Raw genomic sequence first — 14,920 nt, 5'->3', positions numbered from 1 at the left:
TTCCTGATCCCAGCTCTGTTCATCTTGGCTTCTTTTAAAAACACAGCAAGCAAGGGTTACTCCAAGCGGAGTCTCCCTTTTTTCCAAAAATTGGGCCACACAGACACCCACCCCATCAGTGGCAGCACTTGGGCCCTAGTTGCAAACAGGATGTTTTGATTTGCATCAAGCACATTCAAAAATACGCCATAATTAACCGTCCCCAGGATGACACCGGGGTAGGTAGCAAAGTCTTTCCTGATCCCAGCTCTGTTCATCTTGGCTTCTTTTAAAAACACAGCAAGCAAGGGTTACTCCAAGCGGAGTCTCCCTTTTTTCCAAAAATTGGGCCCCACACACACCCACCCCTTCAGTGGCAGCAGTTGTGCCCCAGTTGTACACTTCACAGCTACATTTGCATCAAGCACATTCAAAAATACGCTATTCTTAACCGTCCCCAGGATGACACCGGGGTAGGTATGTCCAGGAGTAGAGATGAGCGAACCGGTCCCGGTTCGGCTCGAGGTCGGTTCGCCGAACGGAGCTCCCGTTCGAGTTCGGCTCGTCGAACGTTCGACGAACCGAACTCGAGCCAATAGGAAACAATGGCAGGCAATCACAAACACAGTAAAACACCTAGAAAACACCCTCAAAGGTGTCCAAAAGGTGACAAACAACTCACAACACAACACAAACACATGGGAAAGTGACAAGGACATATACTCATGCGAAAACAAAACAGCTGGACAAGGAAAAAGAGGAGGACACACAGATATAGGCATGGCACGCCATTCTAAAATCATGTAAAACACCGCAAGGTGACTCCAAGAGGAGTCTCCCTTTTTTCCAAAAATTGGGCCCCACACACACCCACCCCTTCAGTGGCAGCAGTTGTGCCCCAGTTGTACACTTCACAGCTACATTTGCATCAAGCACATTCAAAAATACGCTATTCTTAACCGTCCCCAGGATGACACCGGGGTAGGTAGCAAAGTCTTTCCTGATCCCAGCTCTGTTCATCTTGGCTTATTTTAAAAACACAGCAAGCAAGGGTTACTCCAAGCGGAGTCTCCCTTTTTTCCAAAAATTGGGCCACACAGACACCCACCCCATCAGTGGCAGCACTTGGGCCCTAGTTGCAAACAGGATGTTTTGATTTGCATCAAGCAAAATCAAAAATACGCCATAATTAACCGTCCCCAGGATGACACCGGGGTAGGTAGCAAAGTCTTTCCTGATCCCAGCTCTGTTCATCTTGGCTTCTTTTAAAAACACAGCAAGCAAGGGTTACTCCAAGCGGAGTCTCCCTTTTTTCCAAAAATTGGGCCACACAGACACCCACCCCATCAGTACTTTACCCTCCACACCAGTCCCAAGCTGGAAGCACTGCAGCACTGCCTCGGCGAAGCGGCAACAGGCTGTGCTGCAGCTAATCTGCATAGGTGACAAACCCCACAATGCAGAAGAGGTGTGGACAGCTCTAAAACAGCATGCAGATCACTGGCTCACACCTCTGAACCTAAAGCCAGGAAAGGTTGTGTGTGACAATGGCCGGAACCTGGTGGCGGCTTTGAGGCGAGGCCAGCTGACACATGTTCCATGCGTGGCCCATGTGCTCAACCTCGTGGTTCAGCGGTTTCTAAACTCATACCCAGAGCTGTCTGATCTGCTGGTAAAAGTTCGCCGCCTGTCTGCACATTTTCGAAAGTCACCTACTGCTTCAGCCGGCCTTGCCGGCTTTCAGCGTCATTTGCATCTTCCGGCTCACAGACTGGTGTGTGATGTCCCCACGCATTGCTGATATGTGCCCGTTCAAGTGTCTCGGGAATTTTCAACAGATCCGTCCGAAGGTGGATGGCCCCTTATTATGTCACGAGGATGGGTCCTTTTTATCGAGATACCAATTTGTGAGTGTTTTTAGGGCATGTTTGAAGTCGTTGGGGTTAGATCCGAAGTCTTTCGGATTGGGGCAGCGAAGGAGGCCTCTATATGCGGCCTACCGGAGGAGACAGTTAAGCAGATTGGTAGGTGGAAGTCGCAGCGCTTTAAGTCGTATGTACGTCCCCAGGTGGTTGTTGGCAATTGAGGGGAAAAGGGGGGGGTATTAGGGTAGCAATGGGGGGGTGAGAGTGTGTGTTTTTTGTCAATTTGGTTTGGTGAGGCAATAAAATGGTGTCGTCTGTACATTTTGTATTGCAGAAGCACCCCCCCTTCCTTCCCTGGTCTGGATCCTTGGCCACTCTTATGTGTATTGGGGAGCCCGACGAGCGGACGCGAGATGGAACGGGAGACAGCTAGGTTTTGAGAAGGACCTGGCTCTCGTGCGATGGCTCGGTGTTCGGGGGTTAGGGTGGAACAGGGTGTTGCAGGAGGTGCATAGATACGCCCGGTTGGACAGACCTCCTGACATCTTAGTGTTGCATGCCGGGGGGAATGATTTGGGTGGGCGTCCTTTTCGAATCTTGATAACGGACATCAAACATGATTTGTTACGGTTATGGGTGTCGTTTCCAGGTCTAACGATAGTCTGGTCGGAGATAGTAGCGAGAAAGAGTTGGCAGAAAGCGCGGTCAGTTGACAGGTTGAACAAGGCGCGGGCGAAGGTTAATAGGGCGATCTCGAAGTTTGTTAGTCGGAACGGGGGTATAGCAATACGGCATGTTGAGTTGGAAAGGACGGAAGAGGAATTTTGGTTGGCTGACGGGGTACACCTTAATGCGGTGGGAACTGACTTATGGGCTCTTGGCTTGCAGGGAGGTATTGAGAGGGCCCTTTGCTTGCGGGGGGTCTCAGGCACTTGAAGGGTTTCAAGGTGCCTTCGTTGTGGTGTTGTTTATTGGTGGGTCCTTGAAGTTGGTTTAAAATTGGTTCGGGGATTCATCCGGGTATGGATCCCCTCATTGGCAGAATTGATGGTCCCCTAGTGATTTTGGGGGGGAACCCCGACGGGGTATGTCGGGGCCCCTGGGGGTGTGGTTGGGGTTGACGGAGGATTAACCCTAACCATTTGGTGCTACTGAGTCAGTGTGGGTAACGGCTGGGAGCAAGTTGAGGTTTTTTATTGCTCGGTTATGGGAATCACCAGGGTTTTGGTAGCTTCAAGGACCTTACCACATTGCAAATTTTATTGGTTATGTATTCTTGTTAATAAAATGGCTGCTATGGCCAAAATTATCCAAAGATAAATTTGTGTCTGTGTAATTACTTTTAAATAAGAAATGGGAATGGAGGTGTGGGGTATGAAAGGAAGACCGGAGTCAACAATTCCAGGGTCAAGCATGTTTATTTGCGTAAGCTTCGTTCCAGGGTAGAAAGGGTAAGAGTGCCTTTCAGAATTCGAAGTGGTCGGACTGTACGGACCACCAAGAACTGCAGGAGAGCTTGAACATCTTCCCATGGATGTGCGACATCCTCCCTCATCAGTTACGTAGGTAAGCAGGTTCTCAGCATTGCAGCCCATTTGTTGTCTTAAGTTAGTTAAGCGGGGTTAACTAACCTGTCAGTTCAGCCTCAGGTCTAAAGCAGAGGCCTGGACTCCACTCCTTACTCCTCACTCCACAACTCTCCTTAAAAACAACTGACTCCTTTTTCCTGCCCCGGGGTCTCCAGACCCTTAGGTGGGCGTTTCCTTCCGTCTGGTCCTGCCCACTGGTGTGCCTGTCTTTCCCTGGGGGAGGTGACTAGGGTTTTCTGGTTGGCTTTGTGTGACTTAGGTGAGGGAAGTTGTTATGCGGGGGCCTATGTGTGACTACCTGCAGTGTCAGGGCGTCACATATGTATGTGTGTATGTCTGCTAAAGGAATCCGCACCGTCATATTTACAAACACAAAATTTTGACTCTATGCACAGAAGAGAGTCATGCTATTTACATGATTTGTGTTTTTTTACCTTTTAAAACTATCATTAAATGTTAAGTTTTAGTTAGGGATTTATGCTTCTGTCTGTCTCTCTCCCAGTCTCTGTCATCTGTCTGTCTCTGTGTGTCTCTATCTCTATCCATGTCTCTCTGTCTCTCTATCTCTGTCTGTCTCTCTGTGTCTGTCTGTCTTTCTCTCTTTGTGGCTGTCTGTTTCTATGTCTGTCTGTCTCTTTTCCAGGTCTGTCTCTTTTCCAGGTCTGTCTCTTTCCCTGTCTGTCTGTCTCTTCCCCTGTCTGTCTCTTCCCCTGTCTGTCTCTTCCCCTGTCTGTCTCTGTATTTCTTTGTCTGTCTCTGTCTGTCTCTTCCCCTGTCTGTCTCTTTCCCTGTCTCTCTCTGCCTGTCTCTCTTTGTCTCTCTCTGTCTGACTCATTCCCCGTTTGTCTCTTTCCCTGTCTATCTCTGTATTTCTTTGTCTGTCTCTATCTGTCTGTCTCTCTCTGTCTGTCTCTTCCCCTGTCTGTCTGTTTCCCTGTCGGTCTGCCTTTTCTCCTGCCTGTCTCTGTATGTTTGTCTTTGTCTGTTTCCCTATCTGCCTCTGTCTCTTTCTCTGTCTCTGTCTGTCTGCCTTTTTTCCCTGTCTATCTCTGTCTGTCTCTTTCCCTGTCTGCCTCTGTCTGTTTGTCTCTGTCTCTTTCCCTGTCTGTCTATGCCTATCTGTCTCTGTCTGTTTGTCTCTCAGTCTGTGTCTGTCTCTCTCTATCTGTCTCCCCACTGACATCATATTATCTCACACATAAGCTTCTTATACTATGAATGTCCTTTGTTCCTATAGCAACCAATCACAGCTGCTATTAATAACTTGCAGCTCCCACCTCCATTCAGTTTAATGGAGGCAGGTTTTTTGGAGAGTAACTGTAAAGGTTAAATATTCCTGTTAAAACATAGTCTACAACGTTCCCTGAGTCACATGAGGTGTCTGCAAAATTTTGTGTTTGTAAATATGACGGTGCGGATTCCTTTAGCAGACATACACACATACATATGTGACGCCCTGACACTGCAGATAGTCACACATAGGCCCCCGCATAACAACTTCCCTCACCTAAGTCACACAAAGCCAACCAGAAAACCCTAGTCACCTCCCCTAGGGAAAGACAGGCACACCAGTGGGCAGGACCAGACGGAAGGAAACGCCCACCTAGGGGTCTGGAGACCCCGGGGCAGGAAAAAGGAGTCAGTTGTTTTTAAGGAGAGTTGTGGAGTGAGGAGTAAGGAGTGGAGTCCAGGCCTCTGCTTTAGACCTGAGGCTGAACTGACAGGTTAGTTAACCCCGCTTAACTAACTTAAGACAACAAATGGGCTGCAATGCTGAGAACCTGCTTACCTACGTAACTGATGAGGGAGGATGTCGCAAATCCATGGGAAGATGTTCAAGCTCTCCTGCAGTTCTTGGTGGTCCGTACAGTCTGACCACTTCGAATTCTGAAAGGCACTCTTACCCTTTCTACCCTGGAACGAAGCTTACGCAAATAAACATGCTTGACCCTGGAATTGTTGACTCCGGTCTTCCTTTCATACCCCACACCTCCATTCCCATTTCTTATTTAAAAGTAATTACACAGACACAAATTTATCTTTGGATAATTTTGGCCATAGCAGCCATTTTATTAACAAGAATACATAACCAATTAAATTTGCAATGTGGTAAGGTCCTTGAAGCTACCAAAACCCTGGTGATTCCCATAACCGAGCAATAAAAAACCTCAACTTGCTCCCAGCCGTTACCCACACTGGCTCAGGAGCACCAAATTATAAGGGTTAATCCTCCGTCAACCCCAACCACACCCCCAGGGGCCCCGACATACCCCGTCGGGGTTCCCCCCCAAAATCACCAGGGGACCATCAATTCTGCCAATGAGGGGATCCATACCCGGATGAATCCCCGAACCAATTTTAAACCAACTTCAAGGACCCACCAATAAACAACACCACAACGAAGGCACCTTGAAACCCTTCAAGTGCCTGAGACCCCCCGCAAGCAAAGGGCCCTCTCAATACCTCCCTGCAAGCCAAGAGCCCATAAGTCAGTTCCCACCGCATTAAGGTGTACCCCGTCAGCCAACCAAAATTCCTCTTCCGTCCTTTCCAACTCAACATGCCGTATTGCTATACCCCCGTTCCGACTAACAAACTTCGAGATCGCCCTATTAACCTTCGCCCGCGCCTTGTTCAACCTGTCAACTGACCGCGCTTTCTGCCAACTCTTTCTCGCTACTATCTCTGACCAGACTATCGTTAGACCTGGAAACGACGCCCATAACCGTAACAAATCATGTTTGATGTCCTTTATCAAGATTCGAAAAGGACGCCCACCCAAATCATTCCCCCCGGCATGCAACACTAAGATGTCAGGAGGTCTGTCCAACCGGGCGTATCTATGCACCTCCTGCACCCTAACCCCCGAACACCGAGCCATCGCACGAGAGCCAGGTCCTTCTCAAAACCTAGCTGTCTCCAGTTCCATCTCGCGTCCGCTCGTCGGGCTCCCCAATACACATAAGAGTGGCCAAGGATCCAGACCAGGGAAGGAAGGGGGGGTGCTTCTGCAATACAAAATGTACAGACGACACCATTTTATTGCCTCACCAAACCAAATTGACAAAAAACACACACTCTCACCCCCCCCATTGCTACCCTAATACCCTAATACCCCCCCCCTTTTCCCCTCAATTGCCAACAACCACCTGGGGACGTACATACGACTTAAAGCGCTGCGACTTCCACCTACCAATCTGCTTAACTGTCTCCTCCGGTAGGCCGCATAGAGAGGCCTCCGTCGCTGCCCCAATCCGAAAGACTTCGGATCTAACCCCAACGACTTCAAACATGCCCTAAAAACACTCACAAATTGGTATCTCGATAAAAAGATATATGTAATAAGGGGCCATCCACCTTCGGACGGATCTGTTGAAAATTCCCGAGACACTTGAACGGGCACATATCAGATGCCACAACCATCCCCAAACGGACTAGTCTACCCACACCTCTCTGATCAGTTTTCGATTTCCTAATCCAAAATTCAACTCCGTTTTCCACTGACATAATGTCACCCCAATCCAAGCCCCCGGGGAACGCCTTACTGGGCGATACCAACTCCCCAACCCGCAGGGCTCCAAAAAACGCCAAAGAAAAGGCTAACTTAAACAAACTCACCTCAAACGGAGATAGACAAACCCCCCACAACGCCCTACCCAGCCGGGTAGGGACCCAGCCCAGCCCAGCTGGGACCCAGTTTGAGCGAGGAACGGAACAAGTCCTTCCCACACCAAGGTTTGCAGGCCCTACCTCAGTCAGGGTTTCACCCACACTCTACAGCTCCGGAATGTCATGCTCTTCAGCCTCCTCCTCCTCCTGCGCATCCTCATCCACTTTACCCTCCACACCAGTCCCAAGCTGGAAGCACTGCAGCACTGCCTCGGCGAAGCGGCAACAGGCTGTGCTGCAGCTAATCTGCATAGGTGACAAACCCCACAATGCAGAAGAGGTGTGGACAGCTCTAAAACAGCATGCAGATCACTGGCTCACACCTCTGAACCTAAAGCCAGGAAAGGTTGTGTGTGACAATGGCCGGAACCTGGTGGCGGCTTTGAGGCGAGGCCAGCTGACACATGTTCCATGCGTGGCCCATGTGCTCAACCTCGTGGTTCAGCGGTTTCTAAACTCATACCCAGAGCTGTCTGATCTGCTGGTAAAAGTTCGCCGCCTGTCTGCACATTTTCGAAAGTCACCTACTGCTTCAGCCGGCCTTGCCGGCTTTCAGCGTCATTTGCATCTTCCGGCTCACAGACTGGTGTGTGATGTCCCCACGCATTGGAATTCAACTCTGCACATGTTGATCAGGATATGTGAGCAGAAGAGGGCAGTTGTTGAGTACCTGCATCACCTAAGCCATCGGGAAATGGGTCAAACTCCACACATAACACCTGAGGAGTGGAGATGGATGTCCGACCTATGTACCATCCTCCAAAACTTTGAGGACTCCACCAAGATGGTGAGCGGCGATGACGCCATTATTAGCGTCACCATACCGCTTCTCTGCCTTCTAAAACGGTCTCTGCTCAAAACCAAACATGATGCATTGCAGGCGGAACACGATGAGTTGGAGCAAGAAACAGTAGTGGGTGTGGGTGATAACACACAGCCCAGCCTCGTCTCATCACAACGTGCAGTGGAGGACTATGACGAGGAGGAAGATGAAGACATGGAGCAACTCTCCGACCAAATTGAGGATATGACATGCATACCAGTCATATGCTCAGTTCAGCGTGGCTGGCCAGAGGACAGGGTAGATGAGGAGGAGGAGGAGGAGAAGGAGGAGGACAGCATGTTCAGTCATCGTGTTGGTCTGGATATTGAAGTGATGGCTGTTAAGAGTCTGGCGCACATGGATGACTTTATGGTAAGCTGCCTGTCTCGTGACCCTCGCGTTAAGAACATCTTGGCCGACAATCATTACTGGTTGGTAACACTGTTAGACCCACGCTACAAGGAGAACTTTATGTCTCTTATTCCCGAGGCGGAGAGGTCAGCCAAAATGCAGCAGTTCTGGAAGGCCATAGTCACGGAAGTAGGCAAAGCATTCCCTTCACAAAACGCTAGCGTCATAATTGTAACACTATTAGTTAAAAGAAAGGGATAAACTGTAAAAAAAACAAAATAAGGCATAACTTTTTTTTAACATCAATTTTTTTTTTTTAGATTTAACCAAAGAATGTGCACATTTGTTATAATAAACAAGTGAAAAATGTTGAAAATCAGTCATCCAAAGGTGTGTGAAAAAAAAATATATATATGGTACCAATAAAAATGTCACTTTGTCCTGCAAAGAATGCAGCCCCCCACATTATTTTTTTCCTCTGTGCGGCCCATACACCCAGCCGAGTTTGAGACCCCCTGCCTTACACTATATAGATATCATGTTCATTCCCCATCTATCTTGCTCAGGAGAGCATCTCCCTCCCCCGGCACCAAGAGCAGCTCATACTGAATTGTTACAATGACTACATTGACACCCCCATACTTTGCACTGACGAGGGGCAAGCACCCCGAAACACCGTGTCTGCAAATTGGGATTCTGATCTGGCTTATATATCCTGAGTCATATTGCAATGGATTGTTGAAAATCCACTTGTGACTTTTAGGATCGCTACTTCCAATAGGTGGTGCTGTGCTAGAGTTTGTCTCCTTTACTGGAGAGACAATTTGTACATTGACTAGTAACACTGCACACAGAAATGCACCTTAATATTCCACTGTTAACCCTTTCCTCCCAGCAGTAACACACAACTCCTCACCTTGATATCATGGTGATTTATGGTCAGAATGACTTCAATGCGATCAGTGATTTCTATTCTAGCTCTGCTCACATAGATTTTATATCCACACTCAACTATAGGCCGTTCTTCATATTTTGGGGGTTTTTAGTCAGATATACTAGTTTGTGCCTGTATAGTATTGGTGTAGATGGGAGTGTAGGGCATGGGTTACATGGCACTGTGGTGGGATACTGATGGGAGGTATTGGTGCTGTGTTTGAGGCTTCTACTGGGTATTTTCCTACAAATACTGGAACAGCTCACTGCTTAGAATGATCCTTCCCAGCTCTATAATATATTATATATACCCCACAATGCAGGCTCACACACACATTTGTCTCAAGTGTGTTGTAGGGACACAGATACAGTCTTGGTCATGTGACTAAAGGCTACTTTACACACTGCGATATCGGTCCTGATATCGCTAGTGTGGGTACCCGCCCCCATCTGTTGCGCGACACGGGCAAATTGCTGCCCATGCTGCACAACACCGAACAGAACCAGTCACACATACTTACCTGCCCGGCGACGTCGCTGTGACCGGCGAACCGCCTCCTTTCTAAGGGGGCGGTTCGTGCGGCGTCACAGCAACGTCACTGAGCGACCGCCCAATAGCAGTGGAGGGGCGGAGATGAGTGGCCGGAACATCCCGCCCACCTCCTTCCTTCCTCATAGCGGCTTTGAGGCAGGTAAGGAGAGGTTCCTCGTTTCTGCGGTGTCACACGGAGCAATGTGTGCTGCCGCAGGAGCGACGAACTACATCGTTACTGCTGCAGTAACGATAATCGAGAATGGAGACCCATGTCACCGATGAGCGATTTTGCACGTTTTTGCAACGATGCAAAATCGCTCATCGGTGTCACACGCAGCAACATCGCTAATGCGGCCGGATGTGCGTCACAAATTCCGTGACCCCAACGACTCCGCATTAGCGATGTCGCAGCGTGTAAAGCCCCCTTTAGTGGGAGTGGTGTACAGGGTCTTAGCAGTAAAGAGTATTCCATATTTCTGCCAGATACCCACAGAGATATTGAAATCTGAAAAAAGAGACTTCTGCTCATTGAAGGTAAGAACTGCTCACATAGCGTTCAACTCCACAGCAAACGTGTGCTCTAGCACTGGCATCTCAGCAGGGATATTCCCCTACTACACATGTGTGTCTGGGTCGCTGTGACAGTTTACAGGACATAACTCAGGGCACCTAGACAGAAGGCAGAGGGACTACTTTCTATTTCTGGTGTAGAGCTTAGTACAATATATATATATATACTATTACATGTGACACATGTACCTTGTATTACCATTATTCGCTGTATATGAACCCCTTTTCTCCGGGCATTATTTGTCTATAGCATTTTTCACGAACCTGAGGCAACTGAGAACCCTTCAGTGAAGGAATTCCACTAACCCTCACAATACCAACCAGGGGCCTCCCTGCAGTAACTCAGGTAGTTGTACCCATTCTCTTTCCGCATTCTATGTGTTCTTCTTCTTTCTTCTTTTTTTTCTTTTTTCTTCTTTTTATTTCTATCATGTAGTTCAGGGGTTTATAGATATATGTCCTGCATCTCATATTTCCTTTAGTGGTGCTTCTTACCCATTCTCATATCATTTACCCTAGTATTTCATGATCCTGAGGCGACTGAGAACCCTTTAATAAAGGAATCCTTTTTCACTTGAATTGTCAAGTGATACTTACCAGTGACTATCACGTAATGTTACAGGTAGTTGCATTTTCTTCCTCTTCTTTCTCTCCTTTCTTCTTTGTCACACGGTCCATTGTGTTATAGCCCACGTGTCATGATAACACTTGTACCATCTTTTCATTTAGATTCCACCTACAATTATTTACCGATTCCAGTTCTGAAATAGGCTTTCATCATCTACTCACTAGAATTCTCAAGTGCATAAGGTACTGAGACATATACATGTTCACACCATTATAAAGAACAAAGTATAAACATTGAGGTTTTTCTCACACCCATGTTCCTGTGTTCTTTGATATGATATGTGTTCATTTCCTTCACTATATAGGATTGCAAGTTTTCCATTTGTACCTTAATGGCAATGACGCTATACAATTGAACACATATCATCCTGTTATCCATATAGGTGTGTATTTACCTGCTTGACTATTTTTGGTTGTTTGATCCAGAATGTTTCTCCAGATAGGTCATGTGGAAATTTTCTTTCCTCAGTACAAATGTTTTCACTATGGCTTTGGAAAAATTTTTTGTATGTGCATCATGGTTATTTGACCCATTGTACTCTCAAGTAGCAATATATTGTACTGTTATGTTGTACTATGTACTAATTACGTGTTTATATGGTTTTGTAACCCTTTATGATCTTAGATAACTTTATCCTTGATAAAGACCTAAAAACAAGGTCGAAACGTTGGATGAATTATCCTTTTGCACAAATAAAGAATTTTCAGCATTCCAAGAGTTCTTTTCTTACGTTATTGATCACTATAGTGTGCCAGAGCTATTTCTATTGAATTGACTCTTATTTTTTCTGAGCACCTGCTATATACACAGTGAGCCAGACATATTCAAGTTTCATTCAGAAGGCAGAGGGAAGCCTTAGCAGCTGAGCCTATATCTTGGCTTGTGAGCATTAGAACAGGCCGGCGATTACAGGGTAACATGAAAAATGTCCAGCTTGCATTATGACTAGAACATGACAATATCCTTTTAAGTACTAACCTATGATGCGTTCCTAAGCAGTTGATGTTATATGTTCTACATTTCATTTTCTGCATACTTTACAAGTAGTAGAATTTGCTTTGATATAGGCAACTGGATTTTCACAATGAAAAGGCAAAGGATAACGCCCGAAAAAGACGCCATACATTATGTCAGTGCCATCACTGACAAACCTGGATTGACCATGAAATACATCAATCCCCTTAAAGGTGAGTTAAAACAAGTTTTAACTAAATTGCCTTAATATTGTCATGCATTAGAATGACTGTCTTAGGTAATGATAAATATTTTCTACAGGAAGAGGAGTGTTTGCTGAAACTGAAATCGAAAAAGGGAGTTTTGTTGCAGAATATCGAGGCGAGCTCACGTATGCACTTACGATGGTAGACAACTACTCGAGATTTATGGTTGTGGTACAAGTCAAAGATCTAATGGCCCATACTGCAGCGAAGGTCTTCCAAGCACACTTATGCAGACCTCATGGCTACTCAGAGAGAGTCCTCACAGATCAAGGCACTGCCTTTGAAGCGGAAATCTTCAAGGACTTCTGCAGCTTTTACCGATGCAGGAAGATGCGCACTACACCCTACCATGCTCAAACCAATGGTTATCAACCTGCTCAGGACTTTACCCCATATTCCAGATGTGGCCTTACAAGTGATTTATAGAGGGTTAACAATACGTTGGGATCACCGGATCTAATCTCCCTTTTTATACACCCTAAAATCTTGTTTGCTTTAGAATAAACAATAACATCATAAAGGTATAGCAGTACCGTTTCAAAGTTTCGGTGTCCCAAGCAGCATTCCATCAGCCTCTGGAAGGTTCCTGGCAAATTGCACAGCTCGAAGGGCATGCTTTTGAACTCGCAGAGACCCATCGGGGTGGCAAAGGCGGTCTTCTCCCGGTCTGCCTCAGCAACGGACACTTGCCAATAGCGACTAGTGAGATCAAGGGTAGAAAAATAATTTGCAGTTCTCAATGCAGCTAGCTATTCCTCAATACAGGGGAGTGGTGCTGTCCTTCTTCTTTAACAGGACCAACGGAGCTGCCCAGAGGCTACAACTGTCACGGATAACCCCAGCCTCCTTCATGTTGCTCAACATGTCCTTGGTACACTGGTAATGTGCAGGTAGTTTTGGCTTATATCTCTCTTTGATGGGTGGGTGTGCACTTGTGGGGATGTAGTGTTTGACCCCTTTTATTCTTCAAAAGTCTAGCGGATGTTTGCTGAAGACTTGCTCGTATTCTTGCACTAGCCTGTAGACCCCCTTCTTGTGATGTGAAGGTGTGGAGTCAGTGCCTACGTGTAATTCCTTACACCACTCCTCTGGCTGACTTGGTGAGCTGTCACTGAATGGGTGGGCTGAAGCAATGGTGGATGCTGCTGTTTGGATAGCATGTGTATCTACTGAGAACAGCTTATCAATGGTGGCAAATCGGAGCAGCTTAATCTCTTGCTCTCCGCAGTTCAACACTCTCATGGGCACTCTTCCCTTCCATATTAATGAATAAAACTATGATGTAAATAGCATATAGATACCCCACAAATGCAGATAAAAGTAGGTTATGGGAAAAGGGGGAAGAGAGAAACAGGAAAATAGTGGAATAAAGTATACCTTCCAGGTGGGAGAGGAAATGGCAGCACAGCCAGTGGAGGTGAAGCAAGGGGAGCCTGCAACTAAAGAGTTGAGAGCGTTATCACATGGTGACTGAGCCTGATTGTAACGGGAGCATAGAGGTGCCGATCCTGTCTTACCTGCGTTGGTGTAGAAGTGGGTGTCCTGTGGTGGAGTCAGCTGTGTGCAGTGGTGGCCGTGGGTTCTTTTATGTGCGACCGTAGTAATAGCTGCGCCCACTTCCTGTATGGGAGTGGAATGCAGTGAGGCTAATGGAACGCACGCCTGCGCATTTGTGTTTAACGTCGCGCATGTGCAGAACGGAGAAAAGGCTGCGCTCACTTCCTAATGAAAGGGAGTGAGACGCAGCTGGGAAGGGAAGGGAAAAGATTAGGGTTTGGGGATGATGAAAGGGCTTTCTACGGGCAAGGATGGCAAAGGGTGGCAGTGACGGAAAGTCAGGCAGCCTGTCCTGTCCTGTCCTGTCCGTCCGTCTTTTTGTATCATGAATTGGAAAGACTGCAAGGGGGAGGGGAGGTGCTTGGAGGAGGAGGAGTTATTCAGATTAATTGCAGTGGGCGGCGGCTGCAAAAAGCATCATTCTTCTTGTTTTTGCTCTGCAAAACAGCCTTTTCAAGGGTTGGCTTGGGTGACAAAATGTCTTCTGTAGGCGTGGGTTTGTCTCCCTCTCCCTAAGATGTGTCCGGTATAGGCCAGGGTGCCACTCAAGGCCGTAACCAATTCGGGTTATAGCTTCTCGGCCTTTTGGCTAAGATCAAGTGTAGTTTCGGAGGACGCTACCTTGGTCGGTACTGGAAGGTGCCTGGGATTGCACGTCTGCCGGCCTTGAGGAAGTGTGTGCGCCTTCTGGTGACACATAGCCCTCTTGTGCCTGGACGGTTCCCAGGCAACGGGAGGCGATCACCTTTGTTATTTTGAAGTCCTACTGATAAACAGAAAAAAAAAAAAATTAAATCTGTTCTTATCAGTTTAATATCTGATACGTCCCCTCTCTGGGGACCATATATTAAATGGATTTTTAGAACAAGGAGATGGAAAAAATCTTGCTCTGTCCACTCCACGCATTGACCTGGTATTGCAGTACCTCCAGGACCGGTGCACCCCTTCTTAACCCAGTTTCCAAAAGCAGAACTCAATTCACCTGATTCAAATGAGCCCCATTAGTGAATTGAAAGAAAGCAAAAACTTTATATGCACCTCAATTTGGCCAATTCACTTTTCACACTTTCACCCTTTTTTTTATCTTTCACACCTTTTACTTGCTTTATTGATGCAAAAGCTGTGCCAAATAGCAAACTCATCTCCACTCAACTTGACCAACTCTGCTATGTCCCGTGCAGTATCTTATTCTCAGTCTTAT

General features: G+C 47.0%; 1 pseudogene; it reads left to right on the top strand.

Annotated features, from left to right (window-relative positions):
- The first annotated feature begins 14,459 nt into the window (after window positions 1–14,459).
- Window positions 14,460–14,666, top strand: LOC142283460 (U2 spliceosomal RNA; annotated as a pseudogene).
- Window positions 14,667–14,920: the final 254 nt, after the last annotated feature.

This window comes from Anomaloglossus baeobatrachus, unplaced genomic scaffold, assembly GCF_048569485.1.
Source record: "Anomaloglossus baeobatrachus isolate aAnoBae1 unplaced genomic scaffold, aAnoBae1.hap1 Scaffold_540, whole genome shotgun sequence".
In the NCBI taxonomy this organism is placed as follows: domain Eukaryota; kingdom Metazoa; phylum Chordata; class Amphibia; order Anura; family Aromobatidae; genus Anomaloglossus; species Anomaloglossus baeobatrachus.
This window is presented reverse-complemented; position numbering and strand designations above follow the sequence as displayed.